The 26,733-nt window shown below is 38.3% G+C and overlaps 1 protein-coding gene across 1 annotated transcript in view; it reads right to left on the bottom strand.

Moving 5' to 3' along the window:
- The window catches only part of AKAP6 (A-kinase anchoring protein 6), a 258,767-nt gene extending 232,368 nt beyond the window's left edge, over positions 1-26,399 (bottom strand). The window contains exons 1-2 of the mRNA XM_064713383.1: positions 26,266-26,399; positions 24,791-25,002 (exon numbers count right to left, since the gene is read on the bottom strand). The gene's annotated coding sequence lies outside the window, so the exon portion shown is untranslated. The remainder of the gene's footprint in view (positions 1-24,790; positions 25,003-26,265) is intronic.
- Positions 26,400-26,733: the final 334 nt, after the last annotated feature.

The raw sequence follows: 26,733 nt of genomic DNA on the forward strand, positions 1-26,733 counted from the left end.
CTCAACTACGCTTGTACCTGCCACAACTCTGCATGATTTGTGAATAAGTATTGCCAAGCCTTGCACCAAAGGGGAAAACTGGAGGATGAAAAATGCATATTTAAAAAATCTTTTTAAGGCCAGAGTGAGCCATTTTTATTTAATCAAGTTCTCCAAAGCTAGAATCTGATAGTAAGAAACTTTTTCTTTACATTTTCAGGTTTTAAGTATGGACTAAACCAGTAATTTCTCTAGTTATACCACTTACCATGCTTTGCATGCTGACAAAAAAAAGCTCAGGGTTTTCTGTGAAACAGATAAAATGAAAGACTTGTTTTTAAACGCAGGCGGACAAGGACACAAGTCAGAAACATATTTTAATAACTCATGACAAGTGTGAATGTGACTGAGAAACTTCATATGATCAGATGACAAGCCTAATTAGGAGCATGCTGCTAAGGCAAGAATTGCACATTTCATAAGATCTTAAGGAAAGAATATTTATTGGTCCACAGCAAGGAAAAATAGAAATCCTGACCCAATATCTTTCCAAAACCTGCAGCTGTAGCCTATCTCTTGCTCCTTTAAAAGATTCCACTGACACTTGTCAGGTTGCTTTCAAGCAGGTAGGCCTATATTTTTTCCCAGTTTGCTCACAGAAACAAAACCCATACCATGACAGAGATATGGTCTGATGCAAAGCTGGAGTTTGTGATCTTTTACTTCTGCCCTTCATATTTTATACACCTACATCTACAGAAATGACATGTGCAGGATTTATGCAAGTGCAGGGTGAAGGGTGGTTGCTTTTTTTAAAAGAAAAGATTGAAAATCAATAGAAACACAATGTGAGATAAGCTAGTGCTCCAAAGATAGCACTTTAGGTACATCTGAACAACTAAAAACTACCAGAACCATTTTCTTTCTTCCTTCATAGAGCTGTATGGTGATCAGCTGCCTGTCCTCAGGACAAACAAAGGAACTCATCTCAGGAGGACCAAAATTTTGAAAGCGCCTCTAGGATATCTTTGAATTTTTCCAAGGGCTTATACTGGAAGGCATCTTCAGTGCCCATAAAATGTAACCCAAACAGGCGGCTTGTTCAAGTCACAGCAGCCATCCTGAACTGAAGCACTGCCCTCTCTGAGCTGCTCTCTGACACAGAGCAAGGGTCTGTTTATAACCTTTAGTCAGCTGAGATTTCTTGCTCAACTGCTTGTTAATCCTGCATAAGCACCATGCATCTGACTGGTGAATGGCTTGGTTTAAAATCACTGACCCTTGTGATTCACAAGAGGAATATCCACCAGCACAGATTACAAACACCTTTGTCTGCTAACATCTTCTCTACATCTCTAGATTGCTCTGTAGCTTCACCTGTAACCTGCAGCAGGTAACACTGTGATGTAAGGTAAATTGCTGCCCATGACAGTAAGTACAGTCAACATCCTCCTATGGGCTATAGCATAATGGAAGCAGAGATCATATTTGTTGTAGAAAATCTGTAGAGGAAATAGTCATAGTAGACACCCTGGAAACAGGGCATGGGGCAACAAACTCCTTTCTTGTAAGGATAAAACCCAGATGTCAAAGATCTCAAGCTGAGGATAGAGATCTACAGGAGCTGCTGTTTGGGAGAGACCATGATTTCACAGGGAGAAGGAAAAGAGATCCCAATCACACAGAACAGTTTAACTGCTTTTGCATGACCCTCACTAACACAGGGACAGCCTGCCTGCAGGCAGGGTCTGCAGGGAGGAAATGGCTGGAAGTTGTTTCCTGCAAGTGCAAATCTCTGAAGTGATAACATGTGGTGCTGGTCCTCAATCCTATGACCCAGCTGTGAAGAGCAGTTATGGGCCTTTTTGTTCCTCATATTGCTTCATTTAGGGGTGTTCTTTCAAAAATATACAAATACATATGCATATCCTTTTTTTACTAAATTAGGGGAAGAAGCTGAAATACAGGCTGAGCACCAGAATGGAGCACCCTCTGCAGTGTTACACAGGACTGCTGTGGAACAGAATTACACAAGTGAGGAGAGCAATGGCATATATTGCAATGAAAGGAAAATAGAAGGGAACCATCTATGCAAATATTTTGCATGCATTAGCTTAATGCTTGTTCATATAAAACATATTAAAATATGTCAGATTTGTTTGTTCCAAGTAAATACACAAATCTGTTTGTTTAGATTAGCAGCAGACTGACTAACATAGTTTTGACAAAACTTTTGATAAGTGCATTGGAATGCAGAGAAAACCAGCAACACTGGTCTATGTTTGCAGTAAATCTTTAGGAGAAAACATAGAAGACTTTGCATAGCTGGTAATTTTTGGGCACACCATGCTCTCAAAAACACGCGATCTCTTAGAAGTCCCAGCTGCCTTCCTTTGAACTGCACTCCTATCAAATGAGAGAGGATGGCACGCCACAAATAGCCCATGGTAAACACACCAAAGAAAGAAAAAACAACCCCCCAAACAAACAATGTTTCACTTCACTCAGGCATGAATAAGGCATGCTTTGATGCAATTGCATCTTATCTTTATAATTTATGTTCAAGTACCTTCCAGCAACCAGAGTCAAACAAAACCAAAGACCTGAATGCATGTAACTTACAGCAATAATGAGGATGGCTCTTTTTATGATCATCATAAAAAGCAGCAACCAAACAATCACAACTGACTAATGAACTGATCTGGGGTCTTGGGAGAAAGATTTCTGTAATAAATACTGGAACTACAACACTACATTGTAATGCTAATTAGGTGCATAACAGTTGGTAGGCAAAGCACTTCTCTGATTCATTTCAATAGTACAAAGAAGGGAACAGATCCCCATGGCTCTGCTTAGGCACAGCATAATTTGAAAAATGGGAGCAATTCTGTAAGTATGATTAACCAAATGAACTACCATTTGTTTTGGACAAGATATGGGCAAGGAAACTAAAGAGCTCAGGCTACACAGGAGTGCTTAAAAGCAGCAGATGTATGCTTAACTAATATTTAACAGATACGAGTTTTGAAAATTTGTTGGAGGCAGACAATGAAATACAGCATGTAAAACTAATTTGGGCTGTACTTGCTATGTAAGGTGCTTTTAGAGAAATAAAGCAATCTAGCAATATAAGGGTTTTTAATCTGTGATTGGCAAATAATTTTGAACCTGTTTAAAAGTTGAAAAGTAAATAGAATTTTTGTGATAATTGAATGTTCTGTCATAATGCATGCAGTCTGAAGCTAGAGCACTGCTTTGTGATATGGGAAAAGTTGCACTTTGTGTGAACCTTTCGTAAATCCCCTTTATCTCTTCAGTGCTTGCAAAACTGCAAAGAAATCATAAAAAAAAAAAAAAAAAAAGAGGAAAACTACATTCCTGCTCTCATTTCCATGTTGAATACAAAATTCACCCTTAGAAATTTCAATAAGCAATGCAGGGTAAACTGCAACCAGCTGTAAATTTCACTCACATGAAGAATTTTTCAAGACAACATCTCCTGATTGGCTGTTGAAGCAAAAAAATCATGCAAGACATGAAGATAAACCTCCTGCCAGTATTAGGTTCAATCTTTTACAGTATGCTTTTAAAGTCTTATTTTAAAGATACTAAAGCACCTAAAAAAAAATTCTTACATTTGTTTGGGGAAATACAGCTTGAGGTATTTACCCATCTGGAAAACTTCATGTCCAAAGTTACTCTTTCATCAAGGTGTTACACATCACTTTACACTGATATATAGGAAAAAAAGTCACCTGCATATAAATCTAAATGCATTTGTATCTTTATGTGACCTTCCAGACACAAAGAAACAGATCTCATTCAGGACAATGTCTTGTCTACTAGATTGTATTTTTACCTGAATGAGCACAGTTTACAAAGCTCCAATAGTTTCCACATCCTAACTATTTTGCTGTGACCTACTTATTGCTATTCTTCACAGTCAGAAAAGAGCCACTGGATGAAGGAAAGTTAAATAGCCATTACATTAAATTTTGCAAACCTGCCAGGTAAATGGGGGGAGGGAGTGAAAGGGAAGAAATACAGAAGAAAAGGAAGAATCTCAAAATAAAGTACATGAGCCCCTTGAGGTTGAGCGTCAGGCTCAATTAGGTTAATAGAGTTTCACTGGTTTGCTCCAGTTGCAAAACTGGTTCAAGACTGTGTGTTCAGAGATGCAAGAGAGACAGATTGTACCTTGCTCCTAGCTGAGCCTTGGTTCCAGCTGTACCTTGTTCCTGGCTGAATATATAGTGAAGAACATGCCTCACACTCCTGTCACTGGAATGCTTCTGGAGACTTCTCCCAGTACAGTGGTGAATCACACTGATCAAATGTCTTAGTCCTGGTGTTCTTTTAAGCCTTCCAATCCTAACACAATATTCACATATCTTTGCTTCTCAATTCTGTCTCACAGCTCTAGCTCAAATCTAATCCTGCACACAGTCACCTTCAGTGGTTTCTCAGCACTTGGCTCTTGGATGAGTCAGAGGTCATTGCTCTGGGTGGTATCCAGCCTGCAGTTTGAACATTATGAAATTACAGCATATTTTAAGCACAGAAAAAGCATCCTAGATTGTCACCATGGTACATGTAGCTATCAAACAGCATTAGAACTATAGATATGCAGTCACCATTTTCACCACTTTGGTTTCTAGACTAGTGCAAGTTGTACACAAGTATCTCTGATTGAAGTGCTGGTGGCTGGTCTACACCAATGCTCCTATGAGAGCAAGGCAAACAGTAAGAGTGAAATAAATAAAGACTGAAATAAAGAACATGTTTGGTGCCCCTAAATTAAATTCTCACTCCAAGTTAATTGTGGTTTTCACAAGTCTTCTCTCTAACTGATCTGCTAGCCAATAAAAACACTCAGATCCAAGCCCTAGGTAAGTTTGAGAGAGAGAGATTTGATCTCAGTGTACTTCAGTACAAGTTAAGGATTCAGGAGTTGACAGTCCTCCAGTGCATTCACTGAGGCTTCCCTCCAGCTTAGCTACATTGTCCTGTTTCCTCTTTCTGTACTTTTTTGTTAGAAATGCCTTGGCTTGATTTTTACATCCTAGTCTACTCATATTTCTACATAAAGGGCATTTCAACTGAGAGGAGTGACTGGCAAGTCCTCCTTCTGACATGCTGCCCACCAGCAGAAAGAAAAAAATACATGAAGATTCTGGACAACCTCACAAAGTGACTAACAGTAGGGCTCTTGACTTTGGAGTGGCATTCAGATGCAGCAGTTCCACCCAAAAATTTCAAGCAACAGCCGATAGTTTTCAGAGGATGTCTCTTTGAGTACATTTAAAAAAAAAAATTGTGTTGAATGCACATGGAAAAGCTATGGCTTATAAATTCAAAGGAACTAAGAGGAGTTTGACTCTTTCCCTTTCTCACTGGCTACATTTAAATAAGAAAGTAGAGGTAGTGGAGAAATAGCAGCTCCCAGAACAAGTAAAGGCAAAATGTGGGGTTGGTGTCCACATCCACTCTGCTGACAGATTTTTGGCTCAGAGTTTTTTAAGTAAACAGTGATAGAGAGAAAAATCAATTACTATAGCAAGGGAAAAAACAGGTAGGAGTGATATTATAACAAAGCAAATCTTGCTCCTGTAATAATCTCATTTTGCTGTTGACATTAAACCTTGAAGAACTATGGCTTTCCACTCTTACATCCCAGATATTCAAGACAGACAGGGACCAAAGTAAGCATAGAAACAGCAGATTATTCTTTTTGGCAGAACCAAATGCAGCAATTAATCCAAGCTGAGCAGAATGTACAAATAAAGGCACACTTGTCTAGATATGATTTCACTATATGCAGTTGCTGACATCAAGACCAGTACTGAGTAATTTTAAGAAAAATTCAATGTATTAAGGCCTCTATCATTTATGCCACTATTCAAATAAAAAAATTTTCAAATCTTCTGGTATTGCAGGTCTGAAAAGCCACCAAATGTTGACAGGACATGACAGAAAGATTCATCTGCGCTTATTTTATGCTTTTGTTACTGACAAGACTTCTTAGAACTTAAAATGTACTTTAGTCATCAGAAAATGCAGAGCATTTCAAATGAAACGCCCAAAAAGCCTCTTTCAGCCTGGATGGTGAAGAATATGACACTTTGCCCACATTATAGTGCAATTTATGTCTCATTTATTGGCAGGATCCCTTATAGCTACTGTAAGGACACTGCCCTGCTTCTGGATTAATTATTCCTAATTTCTGTTTATCACTTCTTGTCCTGTCCTGTGGTTAAACTAGTTGGAGCAGTTTCTGAGCAGAAAATCTAAGCCTATACCTCAAGTAAATAAAAAACTAGCATTTCCTCTATTCTGGGACTCAGTAACATCAAGGGGAAAAATTTCTTTTCCACCTTCAGACAGAATAATAAAATATTGTTACACTGCTTTCACAAAACTCCGCTCCAGTTAAAACAAGGTATGTCCACAGGAATGAGTGTGTGTCAGCAAAAGGAACAAGAAACCCTGAAGAAAAGTGGTTGGAGGCAAGCTTCTGCAGGAGCTACAGAGAGAGCTACCAACAAGTCAAACCAGCTTCGGGACCAGCACAGCAGCCAGGGCCTGTCTGCAGCTGAGCAGGTGCTGCAGGAGGCTGCACTGCCCATTATTTCCATAAGGAGAGGGGGGAAAGGCAGTGCTGGTAACAGCTGAGCAAACTGCAAGCCAGGGAAATGCTGAAGCAGCTGCTGGACAGCAAACAGGCCCCAGCAGAAAGTACTCATCACAATGAAACAGAAATGCATGTACAGAGTTACTGTATTGTATTCTGCTTCCAATTCACTTCCTGCCTTAATTAGAATTAATATTTTAAAGTCCTAAGAGAAATCCACCTTACACACGGCTGCTCTTGCAGTAATAAGGATTAAATCAATCCTTTCTTCCTTCAGCTCCCCACTGGGAGCAAACATATGGCTTCTGAGAGGGTTTGACCCATTTCCCATCTGCTAGTGACCAAACTAGAGGTAGGGAAATGCAGCATCAGCATACATCTATGACAAGATGGAAGGAGGCCTCCTGAAATTAAGGTGAACAGATTGATCAAGGAAATATATTGAAATAAAAGAAAGCTTTTTAGTATACCAGAACTCATTAATAAGCACAGCTATACATTTGTATGAGTGCATTAGGGCTTCATATATATTTATGAGTAATACTATGATAATGCAAATTATTCCATAGCAAATATTCAGCTGAAGTTATTAGTCAGTCTTCAAGATCCCTTTCATCATTATTTTAGTTGCTTGTAGACACTGCACATAGATAATTCTGAGGTGGACACTGTTGGTCATCCCTACCACACAGCAGGTTGCAATGAAGGGCTTCTCAAACTTGTAAATTTGATAACTCCAAAAGTAGCCATATTTCACTAATAATAATTCAAGTTGATAAATATATTTATTGTATTTATTTGTTTATGTTTTATATAAATGTGTTTATTGATGATCTTTATTTTAGTGGAGCAATCCACTAATGCAGCCTTTCTGTTTCAGTGGCTGGAGTTCTCTTCATCAATGTGCTATATGCTGTAAAGCTAGCAAGTTCATTTATTGTTGTCTCAGGATTTCTATATCCTGAGACAACAATAAATTGTCATCAAACAAAAATATCTCTATTTCTCAGTGCACTTCATTATAGAATTGCCAGCAGCAGACTTGTCCCAGGACTCTCATCCCAGGATAAAAGAAATTTAATATCTACACTACAGATTTTTGGAGCTGTGAAGCATTATTCCTCATATGCTTGTAGTCACTCATGTCCGTCTTTTAAAAATATGCTGAAATACAGAGCAAATTTTTATTTCAGGATAGATCTATCAAGCAACAACTAACCAAAGGTTGGGTATAGGCCTTTTCAGGTTTGCCATCATACCAGCTTTGAAGGAATCCAACTCTGCATTTGTACAGTGTAGGAACCAATTATTACAAGCCCCTTCCTGCTGATTCATTTCTCCAAATTCTCTAAAGAACTTCACCCTTCGTAAAACTTCCATAAAAAGCACTGCACCTAAATTTGTATTAGTCCCCCTAACCGCAACATAAGTTATCAAGTGCTAGATGACTCACAGATTTGGACTGCTAACTCAATTATCCACTGCTTTTCATTCTAGAAAACAGTCTAGTTTATGTTGTTCCTGTCTTTGTTCATTCAACAGTATCCATCACTTCTTAATTTAAGGAATTTTAAAAAGAGCAATGAAAGGTAAGAGTTGTGAAGATGAAAATAAAGTTTTTAGCTCTAACTTAACTTCCAATCATTCAAAATTATGTCTGCTACTTTGATTTTAGGAGAATGGAAGCTCAGTGTCTGATCAAAGCTTCGAGAGCTCACAAATTTAGAAACATATTCTTAGGTTCGGTATCCAGCACAGTGTTTCCTAAGGTAATTAGCTTCACTGATTTAAGAAAGTTGTGGTGTTAAAGGCAGTAGATAGCAGACACCAAACTGTTACAGTGTTTTCTACTATTTAATTTTTCATTTGGGTCATGTCAGAAAAGCCACAAGAATGTATTCCCAGAGTGCTTCACAATTTCAAACTGCAGAGCAAAGTAGGACAAAACGTCCCAAAAATTCACATCACGAATTGTTTTGAGGCCCAAGCAAGCACTTAGGCTAAGCCACATATTAGCCACAGGAATGTTTCTTTTGCCTTCTGAAAAGCCTGAAGAGCTTGACAAGACCAAATAACTCCAAAAGACCAATATATTTTCCTACACATTAAAGCTGCAGCCTTCAAACCTACCTATTTTTAGCTGCAATTCAATTTCTCACTTAGATTTTAACTGTGTTGTTACATATAATACATTTTTCTTTATGAAACTGTCAATGAAAGAGACTGTAATGGCTGTCATATTTAATATGAACTTTAGGCTTACTATTAAAATGTCATTTACTTTTATATCCAAAAATTTTTATTCTGAAAACTTTATCATTCTAGAACTACATACAATTCTGAATTAATGTGATTAAGGAGATTTTTTTCTGAAAGATTAGAAACTTGCAAGAGGTTTTAAACACATGGCCAGTGTTACAGCTTTTGTTGTTTTTTATGTTAATATCCCTTAATCCATTAATTTCAAACTTGTCATAATTTTTAGTCATTACAGCACTGATAAGAGATTTCTCTCATCAATATCAGAAACTGTGCCTTTAATTGCAAATTCTCGTTCCTTATTGTTTAAAATTTATTTGCAAATTTTTAACTAAAATCAGCTTACTGAGAAACAAGACTTAAACAATCAGGGTTATATTAGCTTTGCACCTACATTTCTCAGAATAAAGTAGTTCACATTTTAGAACGTTTCTAAAAGATTTTTTAAATTTTGAAAAAAAGGAAAAGCTCTACCATAAATTACTCTAAATAAAAATCTAAATGATGGGAACCAAAGTGGCTTTTTCAGTCTTGTTCCAGGATTTTTATTTTTTTTCTTTTTACATAAAGAATTTTAAATTCTGGCCCATATCACTATATTGAAAAAATTTCCTGGGTCTCACTCTGGTCTATGGATAGATAGTTCTGCTTGCCAACTATGGTACCAAGTCCTTCTGAATACTTTTAAAATCCTGAGGAATCTTCAAACTCCTGAAGAAAATGCACTATTTCCCAGAGAAAGGAAAATCATTTGCCCATTAAGTTTGTTTAGCAAATTGGTTAAAAAATGAATGCCTAACCTATGTGTTCCAGCTGTAAAAGAATATGAAATTCTGGCTCTCATTTAGTTTCACACAGAGGAAAATAGAATTTATAGCAGAATTTTAAGTCCTTCAGTGCTATTTTAAAGGTAGTGTTTTACTATGTTTGGATTTATTAAGGAGACCATAATTCAGTATTGTAATCTAATAGTCATGGGGGAAAAAAAAGTAAAAGTCAGCAGTAATTAAATTGAGCTACATGCTAGAGGGATATAGTTATTATTTTCAGAAAGTAACACATCTACTGGTATTGTCTGTTCTTTTGCGGAGGCAAGCAGCCTATTCTTTGAAGTATCTGAACTATTAAATGTAAAGTCCACAAAAATACTTTGTTTACAAACACAGTTCTTTTTAAAATCACAGCACATACGATTTTTTAATGTGGACTGATGCTAAAGTATATACAGGACAGATCTATTGTTTGTGACAGATGTTCTAAAGGAACATGGATTTTAATTAAATTCTTCTCTATTTACTTGAATTATGTTTTATTCATCTATGATAAAGCATTGACACTCAGACAAAATTAATGGTGAGGTAAACAGATGCACTAAGGCTTCATTAGTTAATTGGCTGAACACCTCCATAATGTTTAGTGGATGATCCTTCATTTTCTAAGGGTTCATGTAACATTCCTGACCCCAAAATATCTGTCTAAACAAATAAAAGGGCTACTAAGAGTGAATTACAAATATAGAACTAGCACCAAACACCACTAAGATTTCAACACTCTGAGCTTGAAAGCCAAATCAATTTAATATTTTTGATTATTATGTTATAATATAAATCTGGATAACACCGGGCACAGGTATAAATGTGGGGAGGAGTGGCTGGAGATAAGCCCTGCAGAAAGGGCGGGTGGTGCTGGTTGGCAGTGGCCCAGGGTGAGCCAGCAGCATGTGCTGGGCAGCCCAGGGGGAAACCCATCCTGGGGTGCATGCAACCCATCTCCAGCCAGCCAAAAGCGGACATTTCCCCTCTGCACTCAGAACTGAGGCCTCTCCTCGAGTGCTGTGGGCAGGTCTGTGCCCCACAGTTAGCGAGTGAAGGTCCTTGAATGCATCCAGAGGGGAGCACTAAAGCTGGGAAAGGGCTAGAAGGAATTTCTTATGAGGAGCAGCTCAGGACTTTGGGCTTGTCTAGTTTGGAGAAAAGGAGGCTTAGAGACAACATCTCATTGATCTCCACAGCTTCCAAAGAGGGAAGGTGGGGTAGGAGGTGTTGAGCTCTTCTCCCTGGTATTCAGTGACAGGACAGGTGGTTCAAGTGAATGGCTCTTTGATGGTTCAAAGATGGCCAGGGTCCAGACCTGGCATTAAGAAGCATTTATTCACTGAGAGGATTGTCAAACAGCCCTCTTAGCTGTTGGTCTTTGATGCCACAAGCCTGTCAGTGTTTAACAAGCATTTGGACAACATGCTGGTTGGCCCTGAAGCAGTCAGACAATTGAGCAAGATGATCATTACAGGTTCTTGACAACTGAACTCTTTTATTCTATAATATTAAATACCAACAAGTAGAAAGGTTGATAAATTCTCTTTTGTTATTCCTGATATTTCAGACAAGAGAAAGGTAACTTTTTAATCTGTAAAAATCAATAATGTCTTATTTTTAGACAAAAACTGCTCATATTTAAAAAAATGCAACTGATATTTCAGAAAGTTCATTCCTTATTTAGCAGCTCATTACATTACACTATTTCCTTCTTTTCACCCAGAAAATAAGTTTAGTTTATGGTTTCAATGTGTTTCTCTTCTAACCTCTAAAACACAGAGAGAGACAATATCTTTCTGGGCAGCATTTATACACAAAATTTTTCCTAATTACAGAAGACCCTGTCAATTTAGTTTGTCAATCACTGGCTTCCTCAACATCATCAAAAACCATGGTGGAACTGTGATTGCCTCTTTTGACATATAACTGTGTATTAAGAACTTACTCATTAACTGCAAGCTTATTACCAAGAGGGTAAGGATATAGACCTAAAAAGCTTTGTAATGGGATATACAGCATTTCACTGTTAAGCCATTCATCCACATCTGGTCTAGCTTAGCAGTGACCTAAAATCATTACCGCATGAAAGCTCCTTCCTAAGTTATGCAAAAGGAACCATTTAGTCCAGTTTTTAAACTGAGGACATATCCACATCACAAAGGACCCATTAAAATGTCTTGCAGAGTCTCCAAGGATTTAAAAAATGAGCTTGCTTAGCTGAAGTTAAATTTATTATTACTGTGGTCTTAAATTGCTGCTGATTCATTTTCTGCATGCTGTAACCATACAGAATAAAGCCAGTAGATATATTTTTTGCATATTGTACTTTTTAACTCTTTAACCTTATTCCAAATATGATTAGAAATAGTGCATCATACCCATTAAATGGCCACAGAGGAGTTTGCAACGTTCATGTTACTTTGACAGGAGCTGAATAGGAGCCGAGGCCCTTGGGGTTGTCAAGCAGCAGTTCTGGCCTGTTTATTTCAGCTGTTACCTTATTCTCTCTTGGTTTCTTGTAGCCAGAAACCCAATATTTCCTCCTCTTCTACCTGGGGTAGCTCTGGCCAAAGCCTTGTTTCCTGCTCTGTGCCCCTTCTCTGAGGCTTGTGCATGCTCTGACTCTCAGCAGCCAGGCTGTTCCCACCTTCCCATGGAGCTGGAAGCCCTGATTACACAAACACACCCTGGGCACAATTATTTTCTTCCTCACAAGTCCCTTCCCTGACTGCCCAAGCATCCTAAAAGGATATTGACTCTCTTGTTTAGCACTCCCCATATATTTCTAGCAGTAAAGATCACTTTCCAAAAAACAAAAAGTTTGTAATACATCATATAGGAGGTCACAGGACAAATCTTTAACACCCTCTCACATACCTGCCATGTTCCTGGGAGGTGACTTTGCAGGCCTGCTCACAGACTCTCAGTGCATTTGGGGTGGGGAGGAGATACCTGGGACTTTTTTGTGCATCTGTACATGACTTCACATACAAGTCTGTCTGTCTGTCTGACAGTGGTGATAACAACAAGCATAGAAGTATAACACTAATACAAAAATGGATCACACTGCTGTGTTTGGTTTGTTTGTTTCTAGGAGCTACAAAAACCCCCTGGCATTTACCGTAACTACTGCTGACCTCTCCAAAATCAGGTGGAATTACATCAGCAGATGGAGTTGTGATTTTCGACCCTAATGTTCTTACTGCCTGTGTACTCCACTGTTATCCCTGCTTTGTCATTAAACAGGACTTCATTCCCTAGGGCTATCATAAATCATTCCTATAAATTCACATTTTAAGTTTAGCACCATGCTTTAGTCCCAAGAATTCGCTGTGCAAAACTTTGTTTCCTATACATCAAGAACCTTCTATTTTCAGATTCAGTACTAGGATTATTTTTTTACATTTCAAATAAGAACAAAACAAAAACCAGTAAAATGCTAAGACATTATCAACCATTATAGCCCACTCCACATAAAAATTAATAATTTTTTCAATCTTACTTTAGAGCCATGGATACCTTACTTGGCCTTAGAGAAAATAAATTCACTTCTTTAATGCTTTTGATGCATTCCTGAAGATTTTGGCTACCTTACCCTTTTAAAACTATATTTTAGAAATTGAAGCCAGGATAACATTTCAGAAGATTGTTTTATCATCTCTCAAGAAGGCAAAATACTCATGTTAGCTTCTTGAAAAATTAATTTAAAACCTACCTGCAAAGTATTACTGGTACTCATATCATAATCAGCTTTCCAGTACACAAAAAACGCTTTTTGTGCTTCACAGTACTCTAATAGCAACCGGAACTTCACAGGCAAAACTAATAACATATTCATTTTTTGGCAGGAAATTGAGGAGCAAGATTATTCCCAAATCTTTACAGTCCCACAACCCTTTATCAAACCTTTCCATCTCAAATGAGGCACATACATTTCTAATGTTTTTACTTCTTCCAAGAATTCAGCTTGGCTTTGTTCAACTTCATGACACTTTCCTTGGGGAAATCACAGAATCAGGGGAAAAAAGAAAACAAAAAAACCCCACACAACATGGGAAGATATTGGGCCTGAAGCCTATTAATGACCCTGGGAAGCCTTGAATAAGATCTACAGATTTATATTTCCATTAGAAGTGAAACATGAGAAGTCAGCAGGAGTTGAGTTAGCTCTGTACCAAGAACTGAGCAGCACCTGAGGCAAGATTCATTGGCATGCCTGCAATAGGTGCAGCAGAGAAATAACTGTGAGAGGAGTAAGTGCTAAGGTAGCTTCAAGAATAACCTAATGCTGATATTTTGGAGCAGCTCCAAAATATAATTTATCAGCATGCAATATCACCGGTGGTAAGGAATCCCACTCACTGCTGCTGTGCTGCAGACCCTGCTCCTCCCATGCTCTGCACAGCTCCCAAGGGAACTCTGACAGCCTTCCTCCTCATCACTGCTGCAGGAATTATCTCACTGGGAGCCATTAAAGTACCATTATGCCTTGTTAGCTCCCTCACTCTTCTTTTAAAATTAAAAAGAACACTCAGAAGCTTGGATTTTAGTGGGGGTGGGGGGAGTGTTAATCAAGTTTTCCATGCTGTGTGCTAGATTTGTTACTTGGAGTCAACATCCCTGGTGAACACCCATCTGTGTCAAGGCAATGATAGATATCAGTCTCCTTTCCTACCTTGTACATTTACTCCTATAATCTCTTTAAAGAACAATGTTTTTCCTCACATTGAAAAAGGATATAATTGGTATTGCATTACTACCCAAGAAGTGTAATACTCTGACTGATAACACTATCAGACTTTTCAGACTCTCAAGATGGAGTTGCTAATTGATCACAACTTTTTTATCAAATGGCTGGTGAGCTGCCCAATATTTACATCTTTATCAGGTTTCTAACAGGTCACTGCACAGAATTTTGGGGTTTATCACATTACATTTTTCATCCCATTTGAATCTCACTTGGATTCTGTGATGTCTTAGAAGATCTTGGAAGAAGAAAGAAAGCTACCTTCTGCTTGTGGCCCATCTGGCAGTTATGAACTATCAATCAGAAAAGGAGGACTTAAATAGAGTCTTATGGCACAGATTTTCTTTTCCTCACTTTCAGTAAAATGATTTGAAAGGCTGGAATACATCACTGTGCATCCTGGCCCAGGAGATAACCACATCTGAGTATTCACTACATCCACCATTTTTCTCATAAAGGGATTTATTCTACCCAAGGATTCTTTTCTCAGCTGCCTGCAGGGAGAAGTCAAATGCTGGACTTTCTACCACTGGGCTGTCAGGATGTGTTATTCTGCTGATCAAGGATCTTCAAGTACCCAACACTAATGAGTCCAAGACAGGCTAATTATAATCCCTGAGGCCGCCTCCAGTCTAGGAAAATATTGCTAAAAAAAAACCTATGAGCCTTGCCAAGCTGGCATTTTTCCTAGCTCCAAGTGGTATCAAATTTCACTTTCAGACTGTATAATTTGCAGGCTGGATCTAGCTGGGGGAAATATCATTTCACAGGCTGAAGGTTTGTTGAGGTTCTCTATAACCTCTGCCTTCCCTGTGGTTCTCCCATACCAATGAAAGCACCTGACAAATATAAAAAAATGTTAATTTATCTTCATACTTTTGCTTAAGTAATGGATGTCCATAGTCTGAATTTAAGGGCTAGTTAAAACCATGTAGTACTACACAGATTAAAAGGATCCATCAACAATTAACAGTCAGTAAGAACACAGGGAAATACACAATTCAATTTCTAAACCATTCAATAAAGTTTAATAAAACATGCTGTTGGAGTTCACATGCCTAGCAGTACTTTTAGGTGCTAGGTTTAGCAGACTAGTTTGTTTAATTTACATACTAAATACATCTCTAGATTTTATTTTTAACAATTCAAAAGATGAATATAGGAATGAGAGTTACATGTCAGTATACAGGACTAAGACAAAACTGAAGTGGATTTTAAATTATATTGGGAGTCAGAAAACAATAGAGGTTATTTTGAGGTCTACTTTTACTCTTTATCACTCATAAAGTGCCTTTCTTGCTATGTTCCTCTTCCTTGAGCTGTTGGCACATTAATTGAAAATATTCACCCTTAGCTAACTCGACACAGCTATTCTGGTTTAAAAAATAAGTATTAGACTGGAAAGAGCAATATCTCCACAACCCAGGGGGCTGCCTAATTCAGAGCAGATGTTGGTCCCATCATGTATCTTATATCTCATTTTAATGCATATCCATCTGTCAATAGTTGGTTCGGGTTGTGTGCTCTCTGAACAAAACCTAGGCAATAAAGTTTCATGAAGATCAACAACTGGTGTTTTGATGTGTCTGCAATAACTGGAAAGACAGCATCTTGTAGAACAATTCTTATCAATCTCTAATTTTGGAAAGGAACCCTTGGAGATCATGCAAAAGCAGGCAGGTTCCCCCTTTCACAAAAATCAGTACTTTCTTTTTAAGTAGAATGGCATGCACATATTGCATCCAGCTTTACAGAGGTGCTGCCTCTCTGTCTGTATGGAAATCACTTTGACTCAGCCAGTACAGATATTTGCCTGGTCGTTTTAAACTTCATTGTAGAATTCAGCTGACATTTTCAATTCAGCAGACTCAACATCGCTGAGCATACACTACTTAAAAATGTAAATTTGTGCTGCCAAAACCACTGAGCTTTCGATATATTTTGTAAATGTTCTGCTGTGCAATCTTTTTACCTAAGACCAAAAATCCCCAAAGCTACTTTCCTTGCTATAGGTTTAACATGGCGTTTTCCAGCCCCCACATCTCTTCCATTCAGGCCTGTTCCCTCGCACCATTCTCTCTGGTGTGTGCCCCTTGCCTGTATGTGTGTCTCTGTGTGAAAAGTTACACTGGCAGCAGTGACACCTGGCACTACACAGTGGTTTGCAAAGGGAATCAATGACATCATGTCCATTCCACAGGGATGGGCAAGGGGCGCAGGTACAGAGCCAATGTGAAAGGGGCACATTCAGTATCAGAGCCAGAAGCAGCTTCCAGTCTCCTTGGTTCAAGTAGCACAGGCCACTCTCTACCTTTCTTGTAGCTTATCACTTCTCTGACCAGCTTTTATTCTCTATCCTATTACACTAACATTTAAACCCAGGAGTTCCTTGTACTAGTTTCAGTACATTTTCATGACAAGCACAGGAGGTGGAATACCTAAGCTCTTTTCTCAAACTATTTAAGTATCAGTGTTTTGCAGAACTCCCCATTCAAGCCCTCAAGGTGCTGGCAAACAATTCTCTGTATTGCGCAAAAAGAACAGGGACAAGAGACATCTGAGGGAGATTTATCTCTCTTGATGAAAGTGACTTTACAAGTTACAGCAAAGAAAAGGGATCAAGTAGGTGGGACCAGCAAATAAAACTGAACTTCTAATCCAATTCAAACTGACCTAACAAAGCAGAGCAGAAGGAATAATTTAGAACTTTTCAGTGTAATTCACAGAAATACAAAATCAAGCCTCTACATTTATTTAAAAGTTTACTTCAAAAAGCAACTGCATTGGATACAGGTGCAAAGCACTTCAGGGGTTAAAATTCTTTTCTTCTGAAAGAGCTAGCACCATTATTGCTGATACACTGTTTTTACATCATGCACAGAGTATATTTAGATTCCACCTTCTCCAGATACAAGAAAACCCAAAATCCCCTAATTATTTTCAAAGGTTATCTATGCATATTAACATGAAAAACTTCTTGCTGCTGTTAATGACCGAGTAAGATACTAGGATGAAATTTTGAGAAGGAATAAGACTAGATGGCATATTAAGGATCTACAGAATAGACTCTGCAGATTTTAATAGCTGACCCTTAAAATGGCAACTTACATATCTGCTGTGTCATTGCCTTAGCAACAGAGTAGACATGCTGAAATGTGACAGATAGCAGCCTGTTCTAGCTGAAGCTATGAGCTTGAAGGGGAGGGGTTTTTAGCCATCTAAATCTGATTTATTATTCTAAAAAAATGGTATGTTTTAGGAGACTAGCAGTGAAGCTTAAAGTACAGGAAGGACACACACTAGCTAGTACAGCCTTGGCCAGGGAATTAGCCTTTTCAGCAGGAAAAGATAAACATGATCTAACACACTTGAAAACTGTAAGTAGCCTGGAGTAGCTTCATGCAACAGCTTTGAAAGATGTCCTTATTTGAAAAAATTCTCAATAGACTATAGTTATTCCATCAATAGCACTCAGCTCTGAAGTACAGCTTTTCAGGACAAAAACTAAGCATCAAGAAAAGTTTTTAATTTGTTTTTTTCAACATTAACTAGTATTTTGTTTAAGTTTCTTTAAGGCTCATTTTACAATATCAGCTGAACAACAATTTTATACAGCCCTCATACTTGACTCACACTTGACAATATCAGGCTCTTTTCTTTTTGGTTTATTTTCATTGTACATGTTCTATCTGCCTCTCAAATAAAGACCTTTCAAAACCATATATATATATAAAAAAACTTAATACAATTGACTGTTCAATAGCATTTCTTGGTGAACTTAGTTACCAACATCTAATGTTGTACTATGTAATGCAAAAAAGGCATCTGCCCTTACTTCCCAATTTTCTACCTAATGAGCATAATATTTCAGTTGGTAGGTACATTGTTTTCTTTTTTTCCTGTTATGCAGACATGTTTTGTTGTATCAAATGTCTTGGCAGAGAATATTCCATCACAGCAATCTGTTAAACAAAGGAGGAGCACTTGTCCAGCCAATAAAGGAAATGCCAGTTTAAAACTTTCAAAATAAATGTGGGATTTTGTTGTGCTGGGAGTGTTTTTTTCAACCAAGGAGTGCACAGAACTTTTTCCTTTTTGTTGTATATTATTATGTTGCATAAAGGTGCAGCTTTTTGTTTCATTTTAATCAATACAGTCAGCTTCTCTAAAACACTATGATAAGCAGATACTCTTTTGAAAACTAGAATGTTCCATGCTTCTTGTGTAAATTTGTAGCCTAGTTTACAGTAGGTAACAAACTTGTTTTGCCTAAATCCCTTGAAAGTTCATGATGGATCTCCACTAAAAGCTCACTTTATCCAATAAAACCATGACCATTAAAAAACAACCAACCAAGAAAAAAAATCAGAAGCATAAACAGGAAAATGCAAAGACAGGCAGATAAAAGATAATTTTTTTTAAGTTCTATACAAGCAACAGGAAAAATAGCTTTTTCTCCCAGGTCTGCCAGAGGTTTTCCAAGAAATTTGGGCATATTACTTAATTCTTATAAGGAAATATTTAAGAAAAGCAAAAAAAAAAATTATTCACCTCAAGTTAAGCTGAAAAACAAGACAAACAAGTCAGAAAAGATTTGCCTGTTTCTCAGGCAAATCATTACAACCCCTAGCACTGTAAGAATTCTATCCAAGCTCCAGTAGAGAGACCTGAATTTTATTAACTTAAAACATAATAATAACCCTGAAGTCCCACAGAAACTGTCCAGAAGAAAGGCAACATTTTTCCAAAGTGTTTAAATAAGAAAAGAATGACAACTTTGTAGAAGAGAGCAATTACAGTCATACAATTCAGGAACAGCAAGCTGGAAGGAGAAAGTAAGACAGAGGAAGTCAATAAATGATGGAATTGAGAGGAGCTGAAAACAAATACAAGTCTAAGATAACCTGCAAGGAAGACTTATGGAGGATACATAGGATGCATTTTTAGACTGAAGTAGAGATTCAGCTATAAGCTTTCAGACCAGAGGAAAATCACTGCAAAAAATCACACAGAGAACAAACCAACTTGGATTCAGATACTAGCATTCTTGATTTTATCCACACACCCAACCAGCAAAAAATTGACATTAATATCTGACAGCACATGAAGCAACTTCATGTCTGCACCCTAATTCGGAAACTGTGACAACATTGGAGTAACAAGAGAGTCACTACAGGGCAGCTGTTGAAAGACAAAAAACATATACAAAAGTAATAGATATACAGTCAGACTGAAAGCAGAACTAATTACTGCAGCTGGGTGCTTCCTCAGCCAAATGCTGGGAGTTCTTTAGCACAACCTCATGCTAACAAAGCCCATCTTTCTAAGTGTGTCAGCTCCCATAGGACACGGTACCACAGAGGCTGAGAACAGTATTTTATAGAGCTATTTCCTCATTGAAATCACCAGCACTTGAAAGACCTCTTTGCCACAGAGAGAATGCAGAGTCCAGCTAAATGCTTAGCATACTTTGGGCCTATGAGAAAGCAGCTGGATGCGGGGCAGCAGCAGTGCTGGGGGGCAGTAATTCTGTGCCTGCTGCCCCGAGGATCTTCCCCTTCTCAGAGCCTCTCTACTGCCTCACCTACAGAGCAGTGAGTGTTCCAGAGCCAACTGCTGGCCCTCGGTGCTCTTAGCAGCTCCAGGAGCCACTGGGCTGGCAAAAGCAGGGAAGTGTCGGTGCAATTTACAGTGCTCATTCTCCACCCTTAACTTTGAGGCTGATACTCTCCTCAAGACACAAAGATTATCCCTCAGGCTGCAGGACATGCTATATATTTACAAGCTATCTCCACTTTTAGGTACCTTAGAAGACATTCTTGACACAGCTGAGGGAAAATCCCTCCTTGCCTGCCACCAGGACTGAACACTGGACAAGCAGGAGGCAGCAGCATTTTGGCCAAGCCTGCATCTGACACACACCATCAAAACAGAGTTCACACAGAGCATTCCTGGCTTGAAACATCCTGCCTGAAAATGCCAGACATTGTAAAGTACATTGAGCTGAATTTTTTGACCTTGGAGGGATCAAAAGCTGAGTCAGCCTTGCTGGGATTCATAGCACTCAGGAGTGCAGATATTTGAAACCTGTCTTTCTTGCACCAAACAGGAAGGGAAGAGCTATCTGGATTGTTTTTTAATTTATTTCCTCTTTTCCTCAGAAGCAAAGCTTTTTTGAAGGCTTGTCAAAAATAAGAGAAATTTTGCTTCAGGAAAGCACATTTTGAAACTCAGAGATTTCTGTGGTGACCCTTCTGACATTATATATGCATATAAATATGAACATATCACACTAGTTGAAGGATTTATATTACACAATTTTAGCAGGTTTTTTAATGGATATGAAGTGGAGAAAGGTACTTTTAATTTTAAACCTACAAACAACATAAAATATAAGACTGGATATGAAGAGGACAATACTCCACAGGTCTTTGTCCAGGAGCACAGGTCGAACAGGATACATGCCTGTGCAGCAAGCAAGGTACAGGCAGCCTTTAAACACTGACTAAACAGAAAATGACTACAGTAACAGCTTGTTAGGGTTAGAAACACAGCTGAGGCCTGCCTTGCCCTCTGCCAAAGCCTGAGAGCCTGAGAAGCCCAAGATGGGAGCTGCCTTTGCAGGAAAGCTCTGGATCATGACTGTGATATCAGATATGATGCCCATGCATTGCCACTTTCAACCACCTATGTCCTGTTCCCTCACTAATCTGGTCTCCTTTGGGCTCTCCATCCAGCTCAGCTTTTGCATTGATTCCTTCCTCCTGTGGCAGGCAAGACTTGGCCCAGTCTGGGAAACTCATTATAGGGGCAACATTTGCAACCTTCATTAAAGTAGATTCTAGCTGCAGTAAAGGAGTGTTTGTTTTTATAGAAGAGGAAAAGCAAAAGTCACCTTTACCCTGTCCAGTCCACAGAAATGTTAGTATTCAGACATAAATTAGTTGCAAGATGATTTCTTGATGTCATCTTCTCATTCATGTATTATTAATTTTGTCCCAGTAACACCAGTACATCATTTCATTACAAAATGTAAAGAAATTTCATTATAGAACATGGGCCATATTTACAATACAAAATATAAATATAATATTTCAAGAGAGAAACATGATATCTTTTAATACACTTCTTTTTTTCTTTTAAAAGCAACTCTGAAACTTCAGACATTCTGCCCCTCCCTGAAGCTAGGAGTATTCAGCAGAGACCAGGAAAAAAAACTCGAGCCCATAATTCTGTCAGTATTTTTTTCATGAACCCTTCTGTAAAACTCACTGCTGTGTCAAGTAGACTAGGAGATGGCATGGGAATTTTTAAATTATTTCCAATTCCTCAATTATTTTGAAGGAAATACTTCACCAAGATTTTGGAAATGCCATCAATCCTAATCAATACCTGAGCACTTCTGCTAGAGATCTCCTTTGACTGGACTTTCAAGGGATGAGTTTCCGAACACAGCTTCATTCCAGATCTGTCAGAGGTGGGAGGCACAGGACACCCACTCACTGTGTAACATGACCTACAAAAGATAAAGCTCAGAGCTTTGGGTTCCCTCAACTCTTCTTTAGAGAAGAAAGAAAACTTCCTTCCATTGAGGGCATGCTCTGATCCCCTCTAGAGGTAGGGTTTGCATTGTTGTATAGTGAAAAAAAACACCCTACAAAGTGTTAAAATCGTACCAACTTCCATCACTGTAGTCAGGTTTTGTCATCAGCTGCTACAGCTGCTTTGGGAAGAACCAAGCTTCTGTTTCTCTCTGCGCTGAGTGCTAAGCTATGTAAGAACCAGTTAATTGATGATATAATAAAACCCTTCAGAGCAGAGTGAAGATTACACAGTAACATCTTTTCAGTTCACTGGTACACACCCATCTCCAACCCCATGTCAGTATGATGCTGCAGATACAGAAGAACTCTGGCCTTCAGAGTAACTGCCCAAATGCAGCCACCTCAGGGAAGAATACATGTATTTACAAAAAATATTGCCTTCAGTAATGGTATAAGGCCAGCTGTGAGACAAAGCTGAAAGCAGCACAATTTTCACACTGTCAAATGCTGTCTCACTTGTACCAGTTGTGAATCTGCCCCAATAACAATCAAAATTGTGTGATATCTTTAGTGTTTCTACATTTGGTCATGCTCTCAGGCAATCAGGCTTGCTCTTCATAGTAAGACTCTTCATCACTCCATACTTTTCCATATCCTCACATACAGATCTCAGTGCAACACTTGGGCCCATACAAAAATTAACAGGAAGCATTCTATAATCAAAGTACTCAGCAGGAGTCAGAATTAGCCAAGATTAACAAGAATCAAGTAGTGTCATCACAGCTCCATCATTAGCAGGTGTTTCCCAGGGCAAACCAAGCTGTAAGAAGTATGAGGAATAGATAGTAACAGGAACTTGTAAAGTGTTTAAAAATCACATTCTTATTAAAAATCACAGTATTCTTATTATTAGGGGGAAAAAAATTTTTCACCGAGGGCTTCATAGTAGGTCATGCCTCCATTAATACCATCAAAAAGTGTTCTTTTTCACCCAGTATGTTTCCCCTAAGTTTTTACATTGATCTGAGAAATTCTAGTTGTAATCAAGTCACTTTAAAAATCTAAGCAAATACATTTATTATTGTTGATGATACTAAAAGCATAATATTTAAACCAGAAATATCTGACACCCATGTCTCATTGGCTGTTCTTGTATGATCGCTAAAGCTGCACGTTAAGGGCATTGCTCACCAGCTCCCCTCACACCCGATTCTGCCACTAGGCAGACATCAGCTGTCCTGCCCTGCCCCCATCCTGCTAACTCATCCCTTCCGAGTTTGCCTGATGGGAACTGCAAGTGCAGGAGACCACCACTTTCATACTGTAAAATGTATCACAAATAAATAAAACATAACTCTAATAACGAATTTACAGTCATTTGCTTTGTGTTTTGCAGTGGGGAAAAAACCCCAACAGAGGTACCCAGAGCACACAGAAAAAAGCAGATATGATTCTGTACAGTCTGCCTAATTAAGATATAAGGGCTCTATTCCAGCTTGTGCCAGACAAGACCATCACACACACCCCTATTGAGGAGTAGTCAGATCTCACTACATTTATTATTTTATCAAATAGAAGGGACCAAACCCCACAATAAATATTGATATCACTACAAAATTAGTGATTGCTTTTTTCTTGCTGCACTTTTGAAATATAAACTACACAGGGAGAAACAGAGCCAGAGACCACTCCCTAATTCCTAGTGGACATATTGATCAATTAAAATGACATGTGTCTGGTCTTTTCTTTTCCTTCTAATAGCAAGCAGCTGAAAGACAATATTTCAAACATGCAAAATCAAACAATAATGTTGTTATATACCATTCAGCAAGATTAACTTGAAGTTAAGCAAAATAAACCTAGGCTCCAAAAGAAAAACCTTAATACAACATAAACAAATACTGGACATTGTAAAGAACTACTAAATACTGTAGACATTATTTTAACCAGCTTTCTAAATATAAAAGATATGTATTTTCCTCCCAAGGTAGAGGTTGAAACCTTTTTAATTATTGCTATTATTTTATTCATAGCAAACCCCCTCAGAACGCTTGAATCTTTGGCTACACCTTTTACTGCAGTTGCAGCAGAAAAAAAAGCTTGTTTTCTTTCCAGTAAAAGATAGTTCTAAAAATTCACTAAATTCATACTATAATTTTAAAAACAGAGTCAAAGAAAGTGAAAGAGTAGAAGAGCTAAAAGCTACTGTCCTTTCAAAATACTTGGTTATTTTTGACAATTAAATCTACATTTTGTTTTTTTAAGAATACCAGTAGAAATAGGACAGTACTGAACCATGTTTAAAATCAATACTGTTCCAGTTGCTCGTTCAGCACCGGTTTGCACAGCATTTTCTATGCTATCATGCCATGGAAGGCCAATGAAAGTAAATAGGTGATATTCATGCTACTGAGAAAAAATAGGTTCAAAGAGAAGCTAAACATAATAAGAATGCTTAAATGAAGAGACTGGGAAAAGAACAAGCTATGTTTATGGCATTAGAATTGAAAACAGATATTCTTTCCATTTAAGCAAATCAGACACTAGCCACTTTAATTAGATTGTGAAATTTAAATATACTCTCTTCAAATATTCAGGCTATTATCACAAATGCAAAGGCAAGTCTAAACATTCTAATGCATTTTCTGTAGGCCTTTGTCTTAGCCCGTCTGCCTGAAAATAATACTTAGGCATGCAGCATCTTTCTTCAAAATGATTTTACAAGGCAAAACCCACACACTTACATTAGGAAAACCTTACAAAACAGGAAAAAATAACCCTGCAATTAAGAGCAGCAGAATATTTTGCAACTTACCATGTCCTGTTCAAATCATCCTCTTTTGATGTTTACGGCACATCTGTAAGATGCAATACTAGGAGGTGCCTTGTGTGACCTGCTGCATGATGCTGTGACATCAGTTCAGATGATGCAGCTCATTATGGGAAAGACTGCTGTTGCTATGGCAACCGAGATGTGATACGAATCCTTACTGCATTTCCAGGGGAGTCCGAGACAATACGGAAGCCCTTTAAAGAAACAGACAAAATGCAAACAGCCTTTTAAAGTATGGTGCCACAGATTTAAAGCCCATGTTAGTACATGCCTGTTGTTAAGGAATATTTTAAACAAATGATTCCTACGTGGTGACACAGAATTGAGATGTATGAGCCATAAATTATTTCTGTATTTAAAACTTAATATCATATGTGTCAATTTAAGAACAAATTTTATAAGTCAAATTTGGTTATCATTTAAGGGAACCTTACTTAAAATAAACAGTCAGTAGCATGATTTTAACACTAAGGCTCTAAAGGCAGTAGTTATTGAACAGTATTTTAAGAAATATATATTTTCACTCTGCCCCACCCTGCTCCTACATCCAATCTGTCACTTACAGAAAAATCTTGTTGCTAGGGGAAAACACTTGATACTTCAAAATGAGCAGATTTAACACTGTTGAATGAATGACAATGAGTTTAAAAAAAATGTCAGGGGGGTGGCTTTTTATTCAGGAGAGGGTAAAGAAGTTTCTAGCCAACCAAGTAAAAATCTCCTTATCATTTTTCAACTGTAGGACAAACTACACTGCCCTCTGCATGCTGAGTAGCCTGGCTTTCATGTGCCCATCAGACAGAGAGATGAGTGAAGATTCTGAAAGCTGTGGGCAAGCTGCTGCTGTGCCCAGTGGGCCACACTGGGCCCTCCAGGTAGAGCAGGAAGGCTGGCAGAGCAGAGCCCCTCCCCATAACCCTCATGAAGGCCTGGGGCTGGAGACTGAGCCTGTAGCCGTCACCTTCTGCACCAGGAACCTGCTCACACCCTCTGCTCAGAGTAGCGATGAGAGAAGCAAAGGTTGTGTGAACAAGTACTAAAAGGTGCTGCCTGGAAATTAAAATTCACAACTAAAGAACTACCAGCACATTTTTGGCTACTTGCCAGTTCTATTTGGATGAGAAAAGTTTCTGGCAAAAACTGCTTTCCCTAGCCATGAAAATCCCTTTCTACATGGTAGGAAAGAAAGTACACAAAAGGCTGAATCCTATACACTTGATACATTGAAGCCCAGAGTAAAACAAAAAATCAACTTCAAGTAAGAAGCCCCAATTCCCCAAAGATGTCCAATAATGTCCAAAGTGTGTGCTACTGTCTAAAACCCTTCAGTCCATTAAACTTCAGCCTGGGAGTAAAAATTTTGAGTATTGATTTCAAAAGAAACAATAGGAAATAATAACAATAATAATATCTCTTAGCCACCACCCAACTTTGAAAGAAAGAAGAAACTTTGATACTTTTTGATTAACGTGTCACAGCACATGTCAGAGTGGAGACAGCCAGAGTACACAGAGCATCATCACGCAATTTCAGAAAGCTTCAACCCATACAGAGTAACACCATCTCACTTCAGAAGGCTTCAGGCATCTGCCCTTCTTGTTCTTCAGCCCAGGCTTTTATACCCCTGATGTTGATGCATTGCACTGTGTGCCCTCTGTTCCCGGTTGGTCAGTGCCCCTGGGCACTCCAGGTCTCATTAGCTTCGATGCTGCTCACCTGCTGCTCACAGCTGTAGCCTGTTGGGAATGAGGCTGGCCCCAGTTACCATAAACTGTGTGCCTACATTAATGAATTAAATAAAGTCTCTCCATAAATCTGGGAAATATCATTGACTTTCTAATTAGTGCTGGCTTGACTTTGTATGGTCTCTTTTTTGACAGTTTCTCTCTTCTAATCCTATGTCATTCTAAACAATAAAATCAAGC

Source organism: Zonotrichia leucophrys, chromosome 5 (assembly GCF_028769735.1).
Source record: "Zonotrichia leucophrys gambelii isolate GWCS_2022_RI chromosome 5, RI_Zleu_2.0, whole genome shotgun sequence".
Lineage (NCBI taxonomy): Eukaryota > Metazoa > Chordata > Aves > Passeriformes > Passerellidae > Zonotrichia > Zonotrichia leucophrys.